The sequence below is a fragment of the Oncorhynchus mykiss genome, chromosome 7 (assembly GCF_013265735.2).
Source record: "Oncorhynchus mykiss isolate Arlee chromosome 7, USDA_OmykA_1.1, whole genome shotgun sequence".
Lineage (NCBI taxonomy): Eukaryota > Metazoa > Chordata > Actinopteri > Salmoniformes > Salmonidae > Oncorhynchus > Oncorhynchus mykiss.
The window spans coordinates 88,336,629-88,358,220 of record NC_048571.1 but is presented as its reverse complement, the minus strand read 5'-3'; the positions used below and the strand labels follow the sequence as shown (position 1 = coordinate 88,358,220).

General features: G+C 46.0%; 1 protein-coding gene across 4 annotated transcripts in view; it reads left to right on the top strand.

The window, feature by feature from the left end:
• Nucleotides 1-12,475: 12,475 nt before the first annotated feature.
• LOC110528687 (phosphatase and actin regulator 3) overlaps nt 12,476-21,592 on the top strand; it is a 91,636-nt gene continuing 82,519 nt past the window's right edge. Inside the window, exon 1 of one of the 4 annotated variants that reach the window (XM_036984335.1) lies at nt 12,476-13,015. The gene's annotated coding sequence lies outside the window, so the exon portion shown is untranslated. The remainder of the gene's footprint in view (nt 13,016-21,592) is intronic. The other 3 variants (XM_036984334.1, XM_036984333.1, XM_036984336.1) reach the window with 3 other exon arrangements.

Below are 21,592 nucleotides of genomic sequence, written 5' to 3'. Positions count from 1 at the left end.
CTCTATCCATCTAGTGGTGGGGATAGAGATGTTTAACATGTCCTCTACTCTCTATCCATCTAGTGGTGGGGATAGAGATGTTTAACATGTCCTCTACTATCCATCCATCTAGTGGTGGGGATAGAGATGTTTAACATGTCCTCTACTCTCTATCCATCTAGTGGTGGGGATAGAGATGTTTAACATGTCCTCTACTCTCTATCCATCTAGTGGTGGGGATAGAGATGTTTAACATGTCCTCTACTCTCTGTCCATCTAGTGGTGGGGATAGAGATGTTTAACATGTCCTCTACTCTCTGTCCATCTAGTGGTGGGGATAGAGATGTTTAACATGTCCTCTACTCTCTATCCATCTAGTGGTGGGGATAGAGATGTTTAACATGTCCTCTACTCTCTATCCATCTAGTGGTGGGGATAGAGATGTTTAACATGTCCTCTACTATCCATCCATCTAGTGGTGGGGATAGAGATGTTTAACATGTCCTCTACTCTCCAGACGTCCATCTAGTGGTGGGGATAGAGATGTTTAACATGTCCTCTACTCTCTATCCATCTAGTGGTGGGGATAGAGATGTTTAACATGTCCTCTACTCTCTATCCATCTAGTGGTGGGGACAGAGATGTTTAACATGTCCTCTACTCTCTATCCATCTAGTGGTGGGGATAGAGATGTTTAACATGTCCTCTACTCTCTATCCATCTAGTGGTGGGGATAGAGATGTTTAACATGTCCTCTACTCTCTATCCATCTAGTGGTGGGGATAGAGATGTTTAACATGTCCTCTACTCTCTATCCATCTAGTGGTGGGGATAGAGATGTTTAACATGTCCTCTACTATCCATCCATCTAGTGGTGGGGATAGAGATGTTTAACATGTCCTCTACTCTCCATCCATCTAGTGGTGGGGATAGAGATGTACATCACATGAACTCATTTTTCTTAATTTTTTCTTAAAAAATACTTCACTAGTCTGTGAGGAATAGAGTGTCATTTGAGATGCACAATCTTGACAGATGGTGGTTGTCTGGCTACCCAACCACATTGCCAAATGTCCAGCCTAGGCCACAAATATTTCTTCTCAGCCACATGGCAAAATGTGTAGAATAGCAGGAAGTTAGCTATTTTCCCTATTTATATATATTTTTGTCCTCCCCAAACTTCTGCCAGTCAACCCGCACAACAAATGTTTACCTACTGTACACTACTGTTAGATACTCTGAGATGATCCTATCACACATTTCACACCCCTCATGTTTTACATCACCACAAATTACTAAAATGGAAGAAGTCTCAGACTGAAGTACACTACTGTTAAAAGGTTGGTGTCACTGAGAAATGTCCTTTAAAAAAATAATAATAAAGCACATTTTTGTCCATTAAAATAACAAAAAATGATTCAGAAGTACAGTGTAGGCATTGCTAATGTTGTAAATGACTATTGTAGCATGAAAAAGGCTGATTTTTGATGGAATATCTACATAGGCGTACAGAGGCCCATTATCAGCAACCATCACTCCTGTGTTGCAATGGCACGTTGTGTTAGCTAATCCAAGTTTATAATTTTAAAAGGCAAATTGATCGTTAGAAAACCCTTTTGCAATTATGTTAGCACAGCTGAAAACTGTTGTTCTGATGATTAATTAGGAAGCAATAAAACTGGCCTTTTTTAGACTAGTTGAGTATCTGAAGCATCACCATTTGTGAGTTTGATGACAGGCTCAAAATGTCCAGAAACAAAGAACTTTCTTCTGAAACTCGTCAGTCTATGTTCTGAGAAATGAAGGCTATTCCATGTGAGAAATTGCCAAGAAACTGAAGATCTCGTACAACGCTGTGTACTACTCCCTTCACAGAACAGCTGTGTTGTTACCTACCCTTACCACCTGGGGGCGGCCCATCAGGAAATCTAGGAGAGTTGCAGAGGGAGGTGTTTAGTCCCAGGGTCCTTAGCTTATTGATGCGCTTTGAGGGCATGTTGGTGTTGAACGCTGAGCTGTAGTCAATGAACAGCATTCTCACATAGGTGTTCCTTTTGTCCAGGTGAAAAGGGCAGTGTGGAGTGTAATAGAGATGGCATCATCTGTGGATCTGTTTGGGCGGCATGTAAATCGGAGTGGGTCTAGGGTTTCTGAGATAATGGTGTTGATGTGAGCAATGACCAGCCTTTCAAAGCATTTCATGGCTACAGACATGAGTTCTACGGGTCGGTAGTCATTTAGGCGGGTTACCTTAGTGTTCTTGGGCACAGGCACTATGGTGGTCTGCTTAAAACATGTTGTCAGTTGGTCAGCGCATACTCTAAGTACACGTCCTGATAATCCATCTGGCCCTGCGGCCTTGTGAATGTTGACCTGTTTAAAGGTCTTACTCATACCGGCTGCGGAGAGCGTGATCACACAGTCTTCCGGAACAGCTGCATGTTTCAGTGTTACTTGCCTCGAAGCGAGCATAGAAGTAGTTTAGCTCATCTGGTAGGCTCTTGTCACTGGGCAGCTCTTGGCTGTGCTTCCACATGTAGTCTGTAATGGTTTGCCAGCCCTGCCACATCCGATGAGCGGCAGAGCCTATGTAGTACGATTCGATCTTTGTCCTGTATTGATGCTTTGCCTATTTGAAGGGTTCGTCAGAGGGCATAGCGGAATTTCTTATAAGCTTCCGGGTTGGAGTCCAGCTCCTTGAAAGCGGCAGCTCTAGCCATTAGCTCAGTGCGGATGTTTCCTGTAATTCATGGCTTCTGGTTGGGGTATGTACGTACAGTCACTGTGGGAACAACGTCATCGATGCACTTATTGACGAAGCCAGTGACTGATGTGATGTACTCCTCAATGCTATCTGAGGAATCCAGGAAACATATTCCGGTCTGTGCAAAACAGTCCTGTAGCTTAGCACATGCTTCATCTGACCAGTTTTTTATTGATCAAGTCACTGGTGCTTCCTGCTTTAATTTTTGCTTGTTAGCAGGAATCAGGAATATATAGTTATGGTCAGATTTGCCAAATGGAGGGTGAGGGAGAGCTTTGTACACGTCTCTGTCTGAGGAGTATAGGTGGTCGAGAGGGAGAGCTTTGTAATCATCCCTGTGTGGAGTAAAGGTGGTCTGGAGGGAGAGCTTTGTATGCGTCCCTGTGTGGAGTAAAGGTGGTCTGGAGTTTTTTCCCCCTCTGGTTGAACATTTAACATGCTGATAGAAATTAGGTTCAACTGATTTAAGTTTCCCTGCATTAAAGTCCCCGGCCACTAGGAGCGCCGCCTCTGGGGAGCGTTTTCCTGTTTGCTTATAGTGGAATACAGCTCATTCAATGCTGTCTTAATGCCAGCCTCTGACTGTGGTGGTATGTAAACAGCTACAAATAATACAGATGAAAGAAAACTCTCTCGGAAGGTTTTCATTTGTATTCTCTTATCATGAGAAACTCTACCTCAGGCGAGCAATAGCTCGAGACTTCCTGAGATATCGTCCACCAGCTGTTGTTTACAAAAATACATAGCCCACCGCCCCTTGATTTACCAGACGCTGCTGTTCTAACCTGCCGGTACATCGTATAACCAGCCAGCTGTATGTTGGTATTGTCATCGTTTAGCCATGACTCTGTGAAGCATGAGATTTTACACCTCACTCTCTGTGGTCCAGACCTGTTAGAGAACATGGTTTGGGGAAACACCTCACTCTCTGTGGTCCAGACCTGTTAGAGAACATGGTTTGGGGAAACACCTCGCTCTCTGTGGTCCAGACCTGTTAGAGAACATGATTTGGGGAAACACCTCGCTCTCTGTGGGCCAGACCTGTTAGAGAACATGGTTTGGGGAAACACCTCGCTCTCTGTCGTCCAGACCTGTTAGAGAGCATGGTTTGGGGAAACACCTCGCTCTCTGTGGTCCAGACCTGTTAGAGAACATGGTTTGGGGAAACACCTCCCTCTCTGTGGTCCAGACCTGTTAGAGAACATGGTTTGGGGAAACACCTCGCTCTCTGTGGTCCAGACCTGTTAGAGAACACGGGCTGCATCCCAAACGGTAACCTCAAATCAAATCAAATTTTATTTGTCACATACACATGGTTAGCAGATGTTAATGCGAGTGTAGCAAAATGCTACAGGCTAACTTATTCTCTATGTAGCAATATGGGATCTCTATGTAGCAATATGGGATCTCTATGTAGCCCTATGGGATCTCTATGTAGCCCTATGGGATCTCTATGTAGCCCCATGGGATCTGTATGTAGCCCTATGGGATCTCTATGTAGCCCTATGGGATCTCTATGTAGCCCTATGGGATCTCTATGTAGCCCTATGGGATCTCTATGTAGCCCCATGGGATCTCTATGTAGCCCTATGGGATCTCTATGTAGCCCTATGGGATCTCTATGTAGCCCTATGGGATCTCTATGTAGCCCCATGGGATCTCTATGTAGCCCTATGGGATCTCTATGTAGCCCTATGGGATCTGGTCAACACTATATAAAGGGAATAGGGTGCCATTTGTGACGTGGTCGGACTCTGACCACAGCCTGTTTTCTGAGTGATGGGACTGAGAGGCTGAGTGGCTGAGTGGCTGAGTGGCTGAGTGGCTGAGTGGCTGAGTGGCTGAGTGGCTGAGTGGCTGACAGGCTGAGAGGCTGACAGACTGAGTGGCTGAGTGGCTGAGTGGCTGAGAGGCTGAGTGGCTGAGTGGCTGAGAGGCTAAGAGGCTAAGAGGCTGAGAGGCTGAGAGGCTGTGTGGCTGAGAGGCTGAGTGGCTGAGAGGCTAAGAGGCTGAGAGGCTGTGTGGCTGAGTGGCTGAGTGGCTGAGAGGCTAAGAGGCTGACAGGCTGAGAGGCTGACAGGCTGAGAGGCTGAGTGGCTGAGAGGCTGAGTGGCTATGAGACTGACAGGCCGAGAGGCTGACAGGCTGAGTGGCTGAGTGGCTGAGAGGCTAAGAGGCTGAGAGGCTGTGTGGCTGAGTGGCTAACAGGCTGAGTGGCTGACAGGCTGAGAGGCTGAGAGGCTGACAGACTGAGAGGCTGAGTGGCTGAGTGGCTGAGTGGCTGAGTGGCTGAGAGGCTGAGAGGTTGTGTGGCTGAGAGGCTGACAGGCTGAGAGGCTGAGTGGCTATGAGACTGACAGGCCGAGAGGCTGAGTGGCTGAGTGGCTGAGTGGCTGAGAGGCTAAGAGGCTGAGAGGCTGAGAGGCTGTGTGGCTGAGTGGCTGACAGGCTGAAAGGCTGAGAGGCTGAGTGGCTGAGAGGCTGACAGGCTGAGAGGCTGACAGGCTGAAAGGCTGACAGGCTGACAGGCTGACAGGCTGAGAGGCTGAGAGGCTGAGAGGCTGAGAGGCTGAGTGGCTGACAGGCTGAGAGGCTGAGTGGCTGACAGGCTGAGAGGCTGAGTGGCTGACAGGCTGAGAGGCTGAGAGGCTGACAGGCTGAGGGGCTGAGAGGCTGAGAGGCTGACAGGCTGAGAGGTTGACAGGCTGAGAGGTTGACAGGCTGAGAGGCTGAGAGGCTGAGAGGCTGACAGGCTGAGAGGCTGAGTGGCTGAGTGGCTGAGTGGCTGAGAGGCTGACAGGCTGAGAGGCTGAGAGGCTGAGTGGCTGAGTGGCTGACAGGCTGAGTGGCTGAGTGGCTGACAGGCTGAGTGGCTGAGTGGCTGACAGGCTGACAGGCTGAGAGGCTGAGTGGCTGAGAGGCTGACAGGCTGAGAGGCTGACAGGCTGAGAGGTTGAGACTCTCAACATGGAACGAATCTCATTCAGTATTTACACTCCTTTATTAGATAGGATCAATAAACCACTGATGTCTGGGGGGAGAGGAGAGGAGAGCCCCTACATCAACAGAAGATTAAGTCTGATCTGCAGTACAACTGGTAAACAGGGATTTGCAGAAAGTGATTTAGCATTGATTACCCTGCCTACTGCAACCACGGCCTAACTGCATTATGCAGGCATTATTGATAGGCTGAAGTGTCTGTACTGTACTATAGTGTACAATCATGTACTATAGTGTACTATACTGTACTGTAGTTTACAATCGTGTACTATAGTGTATTATACTGTACTATAGTGTACAACCATGTACTATAGTGTACTATACTGTACTATACTGTACTATAGTGTACAATCATGTACTATCGTGTACTATACTGTATTGTACAATCATTAACTATACTGTACTGTAGTGTACTATAGTGTATTATACTGTACTATAGTGTACTTTAGTGTTGTGTACTATACTAAACTACACTGTACTATAGTGTACTATACTGTACCGTAGTGTACTATATTGTAGTGTACTAAACTGTAAAATACTGTAGTATAGTGTACTATACTGTACTGTGCTGTAGTGTACTACACTGTGCTATACTGTACTATGGTGTACTGTAGTGTACTATAGTGTACTAAACTGTACTATAGAGCTATAGTGTACAATCATGTACTATAGTGTACTGTACTGTAGTGTACTACGGGTCGGTAGTCATTTAGGCGGGTTACCTTAGTGTTCTTGGGCACAGGCACTATGGTGGTCTGCTTAAAACATGTTGTCAGTTGGTCAGCGCATACTCTAAGTATACGTCCTGATAATCCATCTGGCCCTGCGGCCTTGTGAATGTTGACCTGTTTAAAGGTCTTACTCATACCGGCTGCGGAGAGCGTGATCACACAGTCTTCCGGAACAGCTGCATGTTTCAGTGTTACTTGCCTCGAAGCGAGCATAGAAGTAGTTTAGCTCATCTGGTAGGCTCTTGTCACTGGGCAGCTCTTGGCTGTGCTTCCACATGTAGTCTGTAATGGTTTGCCAGCCCTGCCACATCCGATGAGCGGCAGAGCCTATGTAGTACGATTCGATCTTTGTCCTGTATTGATGCTTTGCCTATTTGAAGGGTTCGTCAGAGGGCATAGCGGAATTTCTTATAAGCTTCCGGGTTGGAGTCCAGCTCCTTGAAAGCGGCAGCTCTAGCCATTAGCTCAGTGCGGATGTTTCCTGTAATTCATGGCTTCTGGTTGGGGTATGTACGTACAGTCACTGTGGGAACAACGTCATCGATGCACTTATTGACGAAGCCAGTGACTGATGTGATGTACTCCTCAATGCTATCTGAGGAATCCAGGAAACATATTCCGGTCTGTGCAAAACAGTCCTGTAGCTTAGCACATGCTTCATCTGACCAGTTTTTTATTGATCAAGTCACTGGTGCTTCCTGCTTTAATTTTTGCTTGTTAGCAGGAATCAGGAATATATAGTTATGGTCAGATTTGCCAAATGGAGGGTGAGGGAGAGCTTTGTACACGTCTCTGTCTGAGGAGTATAGGTGGTCGAGAGGGAGAGCTTTGTAATCATCCCTGTGTGGAGTAAAGGTGGTCTGGAGGGAGAGCTTTGTATGCGTCCCTGTGTGGAGTAAAGGTGGTCTGGAGTTTTTTCCCCCTCTGGTTGAACATTTAACATGCTGATAGAAATTAGGTTCAACTGATTTAAGTTTCCCTGCATTAAAGTCCCCGGCCACTAGGAGCGCCGCCTCTGGGGAGCGTTTTTGCTGTTTGCTTATAGTGGAATACAGCTCATTCAATGCTGTCTTAATGCCAGCCTCTGACTGTGGTGGTATGTAAACAGCTACAAATAATACAGATGAAAGAAAACTCTCTCGGAAGGTTTTCATTTGTATTCTCTTATCATGAGAAACTCTACCTCAGGCGAGCAATAGCTCGAGACTTCCTGAGATATCGTCCACCAGCTGTTGTTTACAAAAATACATAGCCCACCGCCCCTTGATTTACCAGACGCTGCTGTTCTAACCTGCCGGTACATCGTATAACCAGCCAGCTGTATGTTGGTATTGTCATCGTTTAGCCATGACTCTGTGAAGCATGAGATTTTACACCTCACTCTCTGTGGTCCAGACCTGTTAGAGAACATGGTTTGGGGAAACACCTCACTCTCTGTGGTCCAGACCTGTTAGAGAACATGGTTTGGGGAAACACCTCGCTCTCTGTGGTCCAGACCTGTTAGAGAACATGATTTGGGGAAACACCTCGCTCTCTGTGGGCCAGACCTGTTAGAGAACATGGTTTGGGGAAACACCTCGCTCTCTGTCGTCCAGACCTGTTAGAGAGCATGGTTTGGGGAAACACCTCGCTCTCTGTGGTCCAGACCTGTTAGAGAACATGGTTTGGGGAAACACCTCCCTCTCTGTGGTCCAGACCTGTTAGAGAACATGGTTTGGGGAAACACCTCGCTCTCTGTGGTCCAGACCTGTTAGAGAACACGGGCTGCATCCCAAACGGTAACCTCAAATCAAATCAAATTTTATTTGTCACATACACATGGTTAGCAGATGTTAATGCGAGTGTAGCAAAATGCTACAGGCTAACTTATTCTCTATGTAGCAATATGGGATCTCTATGTAGCAATATGGGATCTCTATGTAGCCCTATGGGATCTCTATGTAGCCCTATGGGATCTCTATGTAGCCCCATGGGATCTGTATGTAGCCCTATGGGATCTCTATGTAGCCCTATGGGATCTCTATGTAGCCCTATGGGATCTCTATGTAGCCCTATGGGATCTCTATGTAGCCCCATGGGATCTCTATGTAGCCCTATGGGATCTCTATGTAGCCCTATGGGATCTCTATGTAGCCCTATGGGATCTCTATGTAGCCCCATGGGATCTCTATGTAGCCCTATGGGATCTCTATGTAGCCCTATGGGATCTGGTCAACACTATATAAAGGGAATAGGGTGCCATTTGTGACGTGGTCGGACTCTGACCACAGCCTGTTTTCTGAGTGATGGGACTGAGAGGCTGAGTGGCTGAGTGGCTGAGTGGCTGAGTGGCTGAGTGGCTGAGTGGCTGAGTGGCTGACAGGCTGAGTGGCTGAGTGGCTGAGTGGCTGAGAGGCTGAGTGGCTGAGTGGCTGAGAGGCTAAGAGGCTAAGAGGCTGAGAGGCTGTGTGGCTGAGAGGCTGAGTGGCTGAGAGGCTAAGAGGCTGAGAGGCTGTGTGGCTGAGTGGCTGAGTGGCTGAGAGGCTAAGAGGCTGACAGGCTGAGAGGCTGACAGGCTGAGAGGCTGAGTGGCTATGAGACTGACAGGCCGAGAGGCTGACAGGCTGAGTGGCTGAGTGGCTGAGAGGCTAAGAGGCTGAGAGGCTGTGTGGCTGAGTGGCTAACAGGCTGAGTGGCTGACAGGCTGAGAGGCTGAGAGGCTGAGAGGCTGACAGACTGAGAGGCTGAGTGGCTGAGTGGCTGAGTGGCTGAGAGGCTAAGAGGCTGAGAGGTTGTGTGGCTGAGAGGCTGACAGGCTGAGAGGCTGAGTGGCTATGAGACTGACAGGCCGAGAGGCTGAGTGGCTGAGTGGCTGAGTGGCTGAGAGGCTAAGAGGCTGAGAGGCTGTGTGGCTGAGTGGCTGACAGGCTGACAGGCTGAAAGGCTGAGAGGCTGAGTGGCTGAGTGGCTGAGAGGCTGACAGGCTGAGAGGCTGACAGGCTGAAAGGCTGACAGGCTGACAGGCTGACAGGCTGACAGGCTGAGAGGCTGAGAGGCTGAGAGGCTGAGTGGCTGACAGGCTGAGAGGCTGAGTGGCTGACAGGCTGAGAGGCTGAGTGGCTGACAGGCTGAGAGGCTGAGAGGCTGACAGGCTGAGGGGCTGAGAGGCTGAGAGGCTGACAGGCTGAGAGGTTGACAGGCTGAGAGGTTGACAGGCTGAGAGGCTGAGAGGCTGAGAGGCTGACAGGCTGAGAGGCTGAGTGGCTGAGTGGCTGAGTGGCTGAGAGGCTGACAGGCTGAGAGGCTGAGAGGCTGAGTGGCTGAGTGGCTGACAGGCTGAGTGGCTGAGTGGCTGACAGGCTGAGTGGCTGAGTGGCTGAGTGGCTGACAGGCTGACAGGCTGAGAGGCTGAGTGGCTGAGAGGCTGACAGGCTGAGAGGCTGACAGGCTGAGAGGTTGAGACTCTCAACATGGAACGAATCTCATTCAGTATTTACACTCCTTTATTAGATAGGATCAATAAACCACTGATGTCTGGGGGGAGAGGAGAGGAGAGCCCCTACATCAACAGAAGATTAAGTCTGATCTGCAGTACAACTGGTAAACAGGGATTTGCAGAAAGTGATTTAGCATTGATTACCCTGCCTACTGCAACCACGGCCTAACTGCATTATGCAGGCATTATTGATAGGCTGAAGTGTCTGTACTGTACTATAGTGTACAATCATGTACTATAGTGTACTATACTGTACTGTAGTTTACAATCGTGTACTATAGTGTATTATACTGTACTATAGTGTACAACCATGTACTATAGTGTACTATACTGTACTATACTGTACTATACTGTACTATACTGTACTATAGTGTACAATCATGTACTATCGTGTACTATACTGTATTGTACAATCATTAACTATACTGTACTGTAGTGTACTATAGTGTATTATACTGTACTATAGTGTACTTTAGTGTTGTGTACTATACTAAACTACACTGTACTATAGTGTACTATACTGTACCGTAGTGTACTATATTGTAGTGTACTAAACTGTAAAATACTGTAGTATAGTGTACTATACTGTACTGTGCTGTAGTGTACTACACTGTGCTATACTGTACTATGGTGTACTGTAGTGTACTATAGTGTACTAAACTGTACTATAGAGCTATAGTGTACAATCATGTACTATAGTGTACTGTACTGTAGTGTACTATACCATAGTGTACTATACTGTACTATAGTGTACTATTATGTAGTGTACTATACTGCAGTGTACTATACTGTGCTATAGTATACTAAACTGTAGTGCACTACACTATAGTGTACTATATTGTACTATACTGTAGTGTAATGTAGTGTACTATAGTGTACTATACTGTACTATAATATGCTGTACTGCAGTGTACTGTAGTTCACTACAGTGTACTGTACTATACTGCACTATACTGTACTACAGTGTACTGTAGTGTACTATACTGTACTGTACTATAGTGTACTATACTGTACTATACTGTACTATAGTGTAGTGTACTATAGTGTATAGGACTATACTATACCACAGTGTACTGTACTGCTGTAGTGTACTATACTATATTATAGTGTACTATACTGTAGTGTACTATACTATACTATAGTGTACTATACTACTATACTAGAGAGAGTCTAGAAAACCAAAACAATGAATGATGATCTTGTAGTTGTGTGGGATTTGTTCTGCTAATACTCAGGTTTAACCTATAAAAGTCTAAGCTGTTGGGGGGGTTGTTCTAAGGGGGGGGGGGGGGGGTTGTTTTAAGATGGTCATACCGTGGTGGGGGGCGAGGGTGGTTAACTTTTGATTTTAAATTTAGGACCTTTGGCTATAACACATCCCTATAGCCCATAGTAACTCACTGTATAACACATCCCTATAGCCCATAGTAACTCACTGTATAACACATCCCTATAGCCCATAGTAACTCACTGTATAACACATCCATATAGCCCATAGTAACTCACTGTAACTCACTGTATAACACATCCCTATAGCCCATAGTAATTCACTGTATAACACATCCCTATAGCCCATAGTAACTCACTGTATAACACATCCCTATAGCCCATAGTAACTCACTGTATAACACATCCCTATAGCCCATAGTAACTCACTGTATAACACATCCCTATAGCCCATAGTAACTCACTGTATAACACATCCCTATAGCCCATAGCAACTCACTGAAACTCACTGTATAACACATCCCTATAGCCCATAGTAACTCACTGTATAACACATCCCTATAGCCCATAGTAACTCACTGTATAACACATCCCTATAGCCCATAGTAACTCACTGTATAACACATCCCTATAGCCCATAGTAACTCATTGTACAACACATCCCTATAGCCCATAATAACTCACTGTATAACACATCCCTATAGCCCATAGTAACTCATTGTACAACACATACTTAAATGGAAGTGTCATTTAAAATAAAACGTTATTTGTCACCTACACATGGTTAGCAGATGTTATTGTGAGTGTAGCAAAAATTATTGTGCTTCTAGTTCCCGACAGTGTAGCAATATCTAGTAAGTAATCTAACAATTCCCCAACAACTACCTAATACACACACATCTAAAGGGGTGGAATAAGAATATGTACTTATAAATATATGGAAGGGTGATGGCCGAACGGCATAGGCAAGATGCAGTAGATGGTATAGAGTACAGTATTTACAGTGGGGAGAACAAGTATTTGATACACTGACGATTTTGCAGGTTTTCCCACTTACAAAGCATGTAGAGGTCTGTAATTTTTATCATAGGTACACTTCAACTGTGAGAGACAGAATCTAAAACAAAAATCCAGAAAATCACATTGTATGATTTTTTTAGTAATTCATTTGCATTTTATTCAAATATGTCAAATGTTATTAGTATGTCAAAACTCAGTTTTGAATGTATCTTAAATCTAATGGATGTTGACTGGCATCTGGTCCATGTGGCTGAGAGGGGCGGGGCAGGCAGACAGATCGGAGCAGCAGTAGGCTGGTAGTAGATTGTTGGGGGGGGGGGTGATGTAGCAGACTGCGTTACACGGTGGAATAAACAGCCTCGTCTTCTTGGGACTGACTGATTCTGCTGAGTACGTTGGCTCTGTTGGCTCTGTGACGAGGGTCCTCTGACTGCCCTCTCCGTTCCTTTCTTCCTGTGACGACGGTACAGGATTCACTCAGTCCTCCGACTACCCTCTGCTCTCCGATCCTCTCCTCCCTTGACGAGGGTACAGGATTAACTCAGTCCTCTGACTGCCCTCTCCTCCTCTCCATTCCTCTCTTTTCCTCTTCTCTGTTCCTCTCTTTCTGTGACGAGGGTACAGGATTTAATTATTATTTTATTTTTATTTTTGTACCTTTATTTAACTAGTCAAGTCAGTTAAGAACAAATTCTTATTTTCAATGACGGCCTAGGAACAGTGGGTTAACTGCCTCGTTCAGGATTTACTCAGTCCTCTGACTACAGACGAGACCCTGTCCTCGTCTATTCATTGGACTGATTGGAAGGTACAGTAAATGTAGGTATATGAGTGCTTACTGTGTGTAATGTCTTGTCTAGGTTAGGTGGTTGGATTGTAAAGATGTGTTAAATAGCCAGTCTGGCCGGGCCAGGGAATGCATTGCAGTGTGTGTTTATCATATCTCAGTGAGAGAGAGAGAGTGGGAGAAGGAGTGAGTGGGAGAAGGAATGAGAGGGAGAGGGAGATGAGAGGGTGGGAGACAGGGACAGGGGGAAGGAGGGAGAGAGAGAGAGGGAGAGGGAGAGGGAGAGGGAGAGAGAGATGAGAGGGTGGGAGACAGGGACAGGGAGAAGGAGGGAGAGAGAGAGAGAGAGAGAGAGTGAGCGAGGGAGAGAGAGTAATGGAGAAGAAGGGAGAAGGAGGGAGAGAGGAGGGAAAGGGAGAGGGAAAGGGAGAGAGAGAGGGAGAGAGAGAGAGAGATGAGAGGGTGGGAGACAGGGACAGGGAGAAGGAGGGAGAGAGAGAGAGAGAGTGAGCGAGGGAGAGAGAGTAAGGGAGAAGAAGGGAGAGAGAGGAGGGAGAAGGAGGGAGAGAGGAGGGAGAAAGGGGGAGAGAGAGTAAGGGAGAAGGAGGGAGAGAGAGGAGGGAGAAGGAGGGAGGGAGGGAGACAGAGAGACAGAGAGACAGAGAGAGAGAGAGAGAGAGAGAGAGAGAGATCTAAATGAGTCCCACGAGGCTGATTCAGTGTCTGGTAATGCGCTTGTCAGTGGAGATAATGTGATAACTGCAAAGTAGTGAAAGTGTGTGTGTGTGTGTTGTTTCTTTCGCTGTCTGTGTGTGTGTTGTTTTTGTCGCTGTCAGTCTGTGAAGGTTGTTTGTGTTTGCATGATATTGCTGTAAACTGCAAAGTAGTCTGGGTAATGCTGGCCTATGAAATAGGCCTAGGTATATTTACATGTCACAGGCCTGTCATTCCAGTCAGACATCTTCCTTCCTCTAGTGAAACCAAACAGTCAGACATCTTCCTTCCTCTACTGAAACCCAACAGTCAGACATCTTCCTTCCTCTACTGAAACCCAACAGTCAGACATCTTCCTTCCTCTACTGAAACCCAACAGACATCTTCCTTCCTCTATTGAAACCCAACAGTCAGACATCTTCCTTCCTCCACTGAAACCCAAGAAGATGTCTGACTGGGGTTATCATAACAGTACATCTTCCTTCCTCTACTGAAACCCAACAGACATCTTCCTTCCTCTACTGAAACCCAACAGTCAGACATCTTCCTTCCTCTACTAAAACCCAACAGTCAGATATCTTCATTCCTCTACTGAAACCCAACAGTCAGACATCTTCCTCTACTGAAACCCAACAGACATCTTCCTTCCTCTACTGAAACCCAACAGTTAGACATCTTCCTTCCTCTATTGAAACCCAAGAGTCAGACATCTTCCTTCCTCTAATGAAACCCAACAGTCAGACATCTTCCTTCCTCTACTAAAACCCAAGAGTCAGACATCTTCCTCTACTGAAACCCAAGAGTCAGACATCTTCCTTCCTCTGCTGAAACGCAACAGTCAGACATCTTCCTTCCTCTACTGAAACCCAACAGTCAGACATCTTCCTCTACTGAAACCCAACAGTCAGACATCTTCCTCTACTGAAACCCAACAGACATCTTCCTTCCTCTGCTGAAACGCAACAGTCAGACATCTTCCTTCCTCTACTGAAACCCAACAGACATCTTCATTCCTCTACTGAAACCCAACAGTCAGACATCTTCCTTCCTCTACTAAAACCCAACAGTCAGACATCTTCATTCCTCTACTGAAACCCAACAGTCAGACATCTTCCTCTACTGAAACCCAACAGACATCTTCCTTCCTCTACTGAAACCCAACAGTCAGACATCTTCCTTCCTCTATTGAAACCCAAGAGTCAGACATCTTCCTTCCTCTAATGAAACCCAACAGTCAGACATCTTCCTTCCTCTACTAAAACCCAAGAGTCAGACATCTTCCTCTACTGAAACCCAAGAGTCAGACATCTTCCTTCCTCTGCTGAAACGCAACAGTCAGACATCTTCCTTCCTCTACTGAAACCCAACAGTCAGACATCTTCCTCTACTGAAACCCAACAGTCAGACATCTTCCTCTACTGAAACCCAACAGACATCTTCCTTCCTCTGCTGAAACGCAACAGTCAGACATCTTCCTTCCTCTACTGAAACCCAACAGTCAGACATCTTCCTTCCTCTACTGAAACCCAACAGTCAGACATCTTCCTCTACTGAAACCCAACAGACATCTTCCCTCCTCTACTGAAACCCAAGAGTCAGACATCTTCCTTCCTCTACTGAAACCCAACAGTCAGACATCTTCCTCTACTGAAACCCAAGAGTCAGACATCTTCATTCCTCTACTGAAACCCAACAGTCAGACATCTTCCTCTACTGAAACCCAAGAGTCAGACATCTTCATTCCTCTACTGAAACCCAAGTCAGACATCTTCCTTCCTCTACTGAAACCCAAGAGTCAGACATCTTCCTCTACTGAAACCCAACAGTCAGACATCTTCCTTCCTCTACTGAAACCCAACAGTCAGACATCTTCCTCTACTGAAACCCAACAGACATCTTCCTTCCTCTACTGAAACCCAAGAGTCAGACATCTTCCTTCCTCTACTGAAACCCAAGAGTCAGACATCTTCCTCTACTGAAACCCAAGAGTCAGACATCTTCCTTCCTCTACTGAAACCCAAGAGTCAGACATCTTCCTTCCTCTACTGAAACCCAAGAGTCAGACATCTTCCTTCCTCTACTGAAACCCAACAGTCAGACATCTTCCTCTACTGAAACCCAAGAGTCAGACATCTTCCTCTACTAAAACCCAACAGTCAGACATCTTCCTTCCTCTACTGAAACCCAAGAGTCAGACATCTTCCTTCCTCTATTCAGGCTGTCAGATGAAAATACATTAAAGGGATTCCTCTCCTGCATAATGTATAGCCAGGCTGTGATTGGTTAATATCTGGTTGGCAACAGCAGCAGACTAGTTCCTCCTGCTTCTCAATCTGCCTGCCGTGTTTGTGTGTGTGTGTGTGTGTGTGTGTGTGTGTGCCTGCGTGTGTGTTTGTGCCTATGTGTGTGTGTGTGTGTGTGCCTATGTGTTTGTGTGTGTGTGCCTATGTGTGTGTGCCTATGTGTGTGTGCCTATGTGTGTGTGTATTTGTCATGCCGCTGTGCTTCTCTCTGCCTGCAAGGGGGCTGCCTACGCTGCAGCATCAACAGTAGCGCTGTCACCATGGCAACAGGGAGGGCTCTGACCCCCCGGAGTGTAGTAACCATAGGAACAATGTACAGGCTGCAGGCGTGACCTGGATTCCACACTACCCCTGTTGTACGACCGTTTTAATAGTAGTTAGTGGTTAGTGTGCTTTAGCTAGGGCCTACCATGTCACATGACCTGGATTTTTAAAATGTATTTAAACAAAAAAAAAATGTTAAGCACTTGTCTGAGGATGGTGCTGGACCGTGGGACAGGAAAAGACATGTGGCCAGTTTGATTATAAAAAGGTCAACAACAAAAAAACAGGTTAAAATTCAGATCACGTGACAGGATCAACCAAAACACAGGTGAATACCTACAGCCCATTCAGTTTGCTACTGTTACTGTACTGTTATGATAACCCCCATTCAGACTGTTACTGTACTGTTATGATAACCCCCATTCAGACTGTTACTGTACTGTTATGATAACCCCCATTCAGACTGCTACTGTAATGTTATGATAACCCCCATTCAGACTGTTACTATACTGTTATGATAACCCCCATTCAGACTGTTACTATACTGTTATGATAACCCCATTCAGACTGTTACTATACTGTTATGATAACCCCCATTCAGACTGTTACTGTACTGTTATGATAACCCCCATTCAGACTGTTACTATACTGTTATGATAACCCCATTCAGACTGTTACTTTACTGTTATGATAACCCCATTCAGACTGTTACTGTACTGTTATGATAACCCCATTCAGACTGTTACTGTGCTGCCCTCTGGACACTATGATCACTTGGCTACATAGCTGATGCCTGCTGGACTGTCCATTAATCACGGTACTCCATTCTGTTTATTTATTTTTTATCTGTCGGCCCCAGCCGCGAACTCAGGCTCTGTGTATAGTTAATCCGACCCTCTCTGCCTAGTCATCGCCATTTTACCTGCTGTTGTTGTGTTAGCTGATGAGCTGTTGTTATCTCACCTGTTGTTTTAGCTAGCTCTCCCAATCAACACCTGCGATTACTTTATGCCTCGCTGTATGTCTCACTCAAATATCAATATGCCTTGTATACTGTTGTTCAGGTTAGTTATCATTGTTTTAGTTTACTATGGAGCCCCTAGTTCCACTCTTCATACCTCTGATACCTCCTTTGTACCACATCCCACACATGCGGTGACCTCACCCATGACAACCAGCATGTCCAGAGATACAACCTCTCTTATCATCACCCAGTGCCTGGGCTTACCTCCGCTGTACCCGCACCCCACCATACCCCTGTCTGCGCATTATGCCCTGAATATATTCTACCATGCCCAGAAATCTGCTCCTTTTTTTCTTTGTCCCCAACGCTCTAGGCGACCAGTTTTGATTGCCTTTAGCCGCACCCTCATACTACTCCTCCTTTGTTCCTCGGGTGATGTGGAGGTAAACCCAGGCCTTGCATGTCCCCAGGCACCCTCATTTGTTGACTTCTGTGATTGAAAAAGCCTTGGTTTCATGCATGTCAACATCAGAAGCCTCCTCCCTAAGTTTGTTTTACTCACTGCTTTAGCACACTCTGCTAACCCTGATGTACTTGCAGTGTCTGAATCCTGGCTTAGGAAGGCCACCAAAAATTCTGAGATTTCCATACCCAACTATAACATTTTCCGTCAAGATAGAACTGCCAAAGGGGGCGGAGTTGCAGTCTACTGCAGAGATAGCCTGCAAAGTAATGTCATACTTTCCGGGTCCATACCCAAACAGTTCGAACTACTAATTTTAAAAATGACTCTCTCCAGAAATAAGTCTCTCACTGTTGCCGCCTGCTACCGACCCCCCCTCAGCTCCCAGCTGTGCCCTGGACACATTTGCGAATGGATCGCCACCCATCTAGCTTCAGAGTTTGTTCTGTTAGGTGACCTAAACTGGGATATGCTTAACACCCCGGCAGTCCTACACTCTAAGCTAGATGCCCTCAATCTCACACAAATCATCAAGGACCCCACCAGGTACAACCCTAAATCGGTAAACAAGGGCACCCTCATATAGACATTATCCTGATCAACTGGCCCTCCAAATACACCTCCGCTGTCTTCAATCAGGATCTCAGCGATCACTGCCTCATTGCCTGTATCCGCTACGGATCCGCAGTCAAACAACCATCCCTCATCACTGTCAAACGCTGCCTAAAACACTTCTGTGAGCAGGCCTTTCTAATCGACCTGGCCCGGGTATCCTGGAAGGATATTGACCTCATCCCGTCAGTTGAGGATGCCTGGTCATTCTTTAAAAGTAACTTCCTCACCATCTTAGATAAGCATGCTCCGTTCAAAAAATGCAGAACTAAGAACAGATATAGCCCTTGGTTCACTCCAGACTTGACTGCCCTCGACCAGCACAAAAACATCCTGTGGAGGACTGCAATAGCATCGAATAGTCCCCGCGATATGCAACTGTTCAGGGAAGTCAGGAACCAATACACGCAGTCAGTCAGGAAAGCAAAGGCCAGTTTTTTCAAGCAGAAATTTGCATCCTGTAGCTCTAACTCCAAAAAGTTCTGGGATACTGTAAAGTCCATGGAGAACAAGAGCACCTCCTCCCAGCTGCCCACTGCACTGAGGCTAGGTAACACGGTTACCACTGATAAATCCATGATAATCGAAAACTTCAACAAGCATTTCTCAACGGCTGGCCATGCCTTCCTCCAACCTCGGCCAACAGCTCCGCCCCCCCCCGCAGCTACTCGCCCAAGCCTCCCCAGCTTCTCCTTTACCCAAATCCAGATAGCAGATGTTCTGAAAGAGCTGCAAAACCTGGACTCGTACAAATCAGCTGGTCTTGACAATCTGGACCCTCTATTTCTGAAACTATCCGCCGCCATTGTCGCAACCCCTATTACCAGCCTGTTCAACCTCTCTTTCATATCGTCTGAGATCCCCAATGATTGGAAAACTGCCGCAGTCATCCCCCTCTTCAAAGGGAGAGACACCCTGGACCCAAACTGTTACAGACCTATATCCATCCTGCCCTGCCTATCTAAGGTCTTCGAAAGCCTAGTCAACAAACAGATCACTGACCATCTCGAATCCCACCAATTCTCCGCTGTGCAATCTGGTTTCCGAGGCGGTCACGGGTGCACCTCAGCCATGCTCAAGGTACTAAATGATATCATAACTGCCATTGATAAAAGACAGTACTGTGCAGCTGTCTTAATCGACCTGGCCAAGGCTTTCGACTCTGTCAATCACCATATTCTTATCGGCAGACTCAGTAGCCTCGGTTTTTCTAATGACTGCCTTGCCTGGTTCACCAACTACTTTGCAGACAGAGTTCAGTGTGTCAAATCGGAGGGCATGTTGTCCGGTCCTCTGGCAGTCTCTATGGGGGTGCCACAGGGTTCAATTCTCGGGCCGACTCTTTTCTCTGTATATATCAATGATGTTGCTCTTGCTGCGGGCGATTCCCTGATCCACCTCTACGCAGACGACACCATTCTGTATACTTCTGGCCCTTCCTTGGACACTGTGCTATCTAACCTCCAAACGTGCTTCAATGCCATACAACACTCCTTCCGTGGCCTCCGACTGCTCTTAAACGCTAGTAAAACTAAATGCATGCTTTTCAACCGTTTGCTGCCTGCACCCGCACGCCCGACTAGCATCACCACCCTGGATGGTTCCGACCTAGAATATGTGGACATCTATAAGTACCTAGGTGTCTGGCTAGACTGTAAACTCTCCTTCCAGACTCATATCAAACATCTCCAATCTAAAATCAAATCTAGAATCGTCTTTCAATTCCGCAACAAAGCCTCCTTCACTCACGCCGCCAAACTTACCCTAGTAAAACTGACTATCCTACAGATCCTCGACTTCGGCGATGTCATCTACAAAATAGCGTCCAATACTCTACTCAGCAAACTGGATGCAGTTTATCACAGTGCCATCCGTTTTGTTACTAAAGCACCTTATACCACCCACCACTGCGACCTGTATGCTCTAGTCGGCTGGTCCTCGCTACATATTCGTCGCCAGACTCACTGGCTCCAGGTCATCTACAAGTCCATACTAGGTAAAGCTCCACCTTATCTCAGTTCACTGGTCACGATGGCAACACCCACCCGTAGTACGCGCTCCAGCAGGTGTATCTCACTGATCATCCCTAAAGCCAACACCTCATTTGGCCGCCTTTCCTTCCAGTTCTCTGCTGCCTGTGACTAGCACGAATTGCAAAAATCGCTGAATTTTGAGACTTTTATCTCACTCTCCAACTTTAAACATCTGCTATCTGAGCAGCTAACCGATCGCTGCAGCTGTACATAGGCCATCGGTAAATAGCCCACCCAATTTACCTACCTCATCCCCATACTGTTTTTATTTATTTACTTTTCTGCTCTTTTGCACACCAGTATCTCTACCTGCACATGACCATCTGATCATTTATCACTCCAGTGTTAATCTGCTAAATTGTAATTATTCGCCTACCTCCTCATGCCTTTTGCACACAATGTATATAGACTATTTTTTTCTTCATTTTTTATACTGTGTTAGACTTGTTTATTGTTTACTCCATGTGTAACTCTGTGTTGTTGTCTGTTCACGCTGCTATGCTTTATCTTGGCCAGGTCGCAGTTGTAAATGAGAACTTGTCCTCAACTAGCCTACCTGGTTAAATAAAGGTGAATAAAAAAAACAAAAAAATACTGTTATGATAACCCCCATTCAGACTGTTACTGTACTGTTATGATAACCCCCATTCAGACTGTTACTGTACTGTTATGATAACCCCCATTCAGACTGTTACTATACTGTTATGATAACCCCATTCAGACTGTTACTGTACTGTTATGATAACCCCCATTCAGACTGTTACTGTACTGTTATGATAACCCCATTCAGACTGTTACTGTACTGTTATGATAACCCCCATTCAGACTGTTACTATACTGTTATGATAACCCCCATTCAGACTGATACTATACTGTTATGATAACCCCCATTCAGACTGTTACTGTACTGTTATGATAACCCCCATTCAGACTGTTACTATACTGTTATGATAACCCCCATTCAGACTGTTACTGTACTGTTATGATAACCCCCATTCAGACTGTTACTATACTGTTATGATAACCCCATTCAGACTGTTACTGTACTGTTATGATAACCCCCATTCAGACTGTTACTATACTGTTATGATAACCCCATTCAGACTGTTACTTTACTGTTATGATAACCCCCATTCAGACTGATACTATACTGTTATGATAACCCCCATTCAGACTGTTACTTTACTGTTATGATAACCCCCATTCAGACTGTTACTTTACTGTTATGATAACCCCCATTCAGACTGATACTATAC